We start from the raw sequence: 4,061 nt of genomic DNA, 5'->3' as shown, positions 1-4,061 counted from the left end.
AAATAGGTGGGGGGTGGTAACGGGTCCTGAGGACGAGACGGGGGGGAGGTCTGCATCTTGCTGGGGGGAGGATTGCCCTTCCCCCCCAGGAGAGGGTGCACCAGGGGATGCCGTGGGTGGGCAACACTGGAGTTGAGCAGGAGTCACATGAGGGGCAACTCTGCCCCCAAGGGGTGGGGAGGATACACGGGGGGCGGGGGCTGGCTGTGCCCTGGGGGCTGCATGGAAGGGGGGCACTCTAGCCTGGGAGGGGCTGCATGAAGTGGGGCTCTGAGGATGGGGAGGCTCTGGACCAGGAGGACCGTAGGAGGGGCTCTGGCTCAGGCATGTGCATGAAGGGGGCTCTGCCTGGGTGGTGCCCAGGGGATGCTGAAAGGGTGGGGAGCCAGTGTGGGGAGCTTCTGCGGGGGCAGGGCGGCTGTGAGGGGCTCGCAGAGAGGCTATAGTATAGAGGCAGGGGAGCTTGGAGGGCAGGGGTTCGGATGGGGGTGGTCGCAGGAGGGCTCTGTGGAGGGGCTTGTGGGGATTCGGAGGGGGCCGGAAGGACATGGGGGCCTGAGGGGTGGGGGCTTGCAGGGGCTCTGAAAGGGGGCTCACGGGGTGTGGGGGATTCTGAGGGAGTGGAGCTAACAGGACACGGGAGGTTCTCAGGGGCATTTGCAGGGGCTGTGAGAAGGTGGGGCTCGAAGGACGTGGGGGCTCACAGGGGGCTGTGAGGGGCTGGGGGCTCACAGGGGTTGTGAGGGGCAGGGCTCGAAGGACACAGGGGTTTGAAGGGGGTTCGAAGGAGGATGTGGGGAGGCGGGGTTCATGGGGGTTCTGAGGGGCGGGGCTCGAAGGACGCGGGGGTTCGAAGGGGGCTGTGGGGCGGGGGTTCATGGGGTTCTGAGGCGGGGCTCGAAGGACGCGGGGGTTCGAAGGGAGGTTCGGGGCTTCATGGGGTTCTGAGGGGCGGGGCTTGAAGGACGCGGGGTTCGAAGGGGGCTGTGGGGGCAGGGGTTCATGGGGGTTCTGAGGCGGGGCTCGAAGGACGTGGGTGGTTCGAAGGGGGCTGTGGGGCGGGGGTTCATGGGGGTTCTGAAGGGGCGGGGCTCGAAGGACGCGGGGTTGAAGGGGACAGGGGGCTCATGAGGGTTCTGAGGGGCGGGGCTCGAAGGACGCGGGGGTTCCAAGGGGGTTCAGGGGGCTCGCGGGGGTTCTGAGGGGCGGGCTCGAAGGGGCTCGGGGAGGGGTTCTGAGGGCGGGGCTCGAAGGACGCGGGGGTTCAAAGGGGGTTCGGGGGCTCGCGGGGTTCTGAGGGGCGGGGCTGGAAGGACGCGGGGTTCTGAGGGGGTTCAGGGGCCTGCGGGGGTTCTGAGGGGCGGGGCTGGAAGGACTGAGGGGCGGGGTTCAAGGGGGTTCAGGGGGCTCGCGGGGTTCTGAGGGCGGGGCTCGAAGGGGACTCGCGGCCGTGGGGTTTCAGCCGCCGGGCGGGCCCGGCCTGCCCCGGCCGCCCCCTGGGCCGCCGCACCGAGCCCCGGGCGGGGGGGTGCGTGCGGGGGCGGGGTCAGGGGGCATTAACCAGAGGAGGGGTCAGAGGGGAGGGGTCAGGGGCATTTACTGGGGAGGGGTCAGAGGGGAGGGGTCAGGGGCATTAACCAGAGGAGAGGTCAGAGGGGAGGGGTCAGGGGCATTAACCAGAGGAGAGGTCAGAGGAGGGGTCAGGGGCATTAACTGGGGAGGAGTCAGAGGGGAGGGCAGGGGCATTAACTGGGGAGGGGTCAGAGGGGAGGGGGCATTAACTGGGGGAAGGGTCAGAGGGGAGGAGTTGAAGAGCATTAATTGAGGGAGGAGTCAGAGGGGAGGGGGCAGGGGCATTGACTGGGGGAGGGGTCAGAGGGCATTGATTGAGGGAGGGGTTGGGGCAGGAAGGGGACATTCCCTGGAGAGGGAGTCGGGGGCACTAAGGGGGGGGGTCGGAGGTTATGAGCCAGGGCAGGGATCTGGGCGCAGCCAGGGGGAGGCAGTCTACGTTGGGGGCAGTACCCAGGTGGCCGGCAGCAGACGCACTAAGCTTGGAGTTGTGGGGTGGTTCCAAGGCTGTTTCCCTCTGGGTTTGGGGGCGAGGCAGCTCGCTCAGGAACGGGCGGCTGGGGTGGATATGGGCGGCTGGAGGAAAAGGCATTTCTTATCCCGGGGAGGGGGATGTGCATTCACACTCTCTAGTCCCCAGCATTTTCAACCCTGGCGTCAAGACAGGAGAATGATGGAGAGCCAGACTTACAGAGTGATCCAATAATAATTAGCGTTCAGAGTCTCAGGACTCCTGGGTTCTATTCCCAGCTCTGTCACTGACATGCTGGGTGCCCTAGAGCATGTCCCTCGCCTCTCTGTGCCTCAGTTTCCCCTCCCACCCTTTGTCTGTTTAGGTTGTAAGTTCTTGGGGGGCAGGGACTGTCTCTTACCCTGTAGCGCCCATCCCAATGGGTTCCCCATCTCTGTTGGCCTAGCATACACATAATAGGAGTCAATACATTCATAATAATTCAGATTGATATTTAAAAGGTCAAATATGGGTTAACATGAGGGGTGGAAGGGTTGGTTAAAAACCAGCTTTTCAAAACCTAAGCCTCAGCAGAAATTGTTCCCATTATATTATTTATTTGAATCACTGTTGTGCCTAGGAATCTCTGGCACTGAACAAACATACAACACACACATGGGCCTTGCCCTCAAAGGGCTCTCAATGTAAGTGTAAGACAAGAGACAGCAGGTGCAGACAGACAGACGGGAGTACAAGGAAACAGACCACAGTGGTCTGGGTGATGACCGGTGGTCCCAGCACGCCAGCGGCCTAACTGTTGCCAGGTTTAATTTTAATCACCAAACTTCTTTTTGTAAACAAGTAACCTTTCTCCCCCCATTGGCAATGCAGCTCAGCTGCCCCCCCGTGAGAGAACCCTGAGACAAAAAGTCTCTACCAAGCAAAGAGAAATGCAAACAACAGACAAACCACCACCTCCTCCCCAGGTTAAAAAAAAAATGGCTTGAAGAAAGGTGAGGATTGGAGGTGGGGGAAGAAATTAGATTTTTAATTTGTAACAATCTAGGGTGTTAATCGCCCGTAACAATCCCTAGCTTGTATCGTCGGGAGAGCTCAAAGTGCTGTACAAAACCACTCACTATCCCTAAAATGCTCATTATCCCATTTTACAGATGGGGAAACTGAAGCACAAGAGAGGGATAGTAACTTGCCCCAGGACACCCGGCAAGCCAGAGCTGGGAATAAAACCCAGGTGTCCTGACTCCCAGGGCAGGGTTCTATCCACTAGGAAACACTGCCTCCCTAGCTTTCACCAGCTCCTGTGATGATTATATATGGGGCTTGATTATCGTTTCCCTTACGCTGGGTTTACACCAGTGTAACTTTGCTGCCGTGGAGTCACTCCTGAGCGACACCAGTGTAATTTAGGGTAGAATCGAACTTGCTTTTTTTAACCCAACATTGACCCTAAAAAGTTTCTCTTTGTAAAATATCCTTTGCACCCCAAACCAGGGGTGGAACCCCATTTGTAAATTCTTTGTGGGGCAGGGACCATCTTTTTGTTGTGTATTTGTACAGCACCTAGCGCAGTGGGGTTCTGGTACATTCCTGGGGTTCCTTGGTGCTACCATAATACACCTAATAGCCAATGGGTCCCAGTCCATGCCTGGGGCTCCCAGGAGCTACCGTAATATACCTAATACGAATAACAGGAATCCCTTTTGCTAGAGGGAGTTAGTTTAAAAATCTGCCTTTGAAATAAGGCAAAATGAGCAACGCTGGGGATGGTGACTCTGCCTGGGCCTCATCCAGTGGCCATGGAGGTCAATGGAAAGCTTGCCCTGGATTTGAATAGGCTTCAGATCCTGCCCCACGTCTGTGTCTAACCTTCCTACCGTCTCATAGTACCTGGGTGACAGTTTTGCTCTCGAGCAAGTTGGTTCACCCCATTTTCCCCCTCTGTAAACTGGGGGTGGCTGTTGTGACCTGGGTGGCATAATTCATTACTGTTTATAGCTTCTAAGGCCAGGAGTCAGAC

The sequence above is a fragment of the Mauremys reevesii genome, linkage group 22, assembly GCF_016161935.1.
Source record: "Mauremys reevesii isolate NIE-2019 linkage group 22, ASM1616193v1, whole genome shotgun sequence".
NCBI lineage: Eukaryota > Metazoa > Chordata > Testudines > Geoemydidae > Mauremys > Mauremys reevesii.
This window is presented reverse-complemented; position numbering follows the sequence as displayed.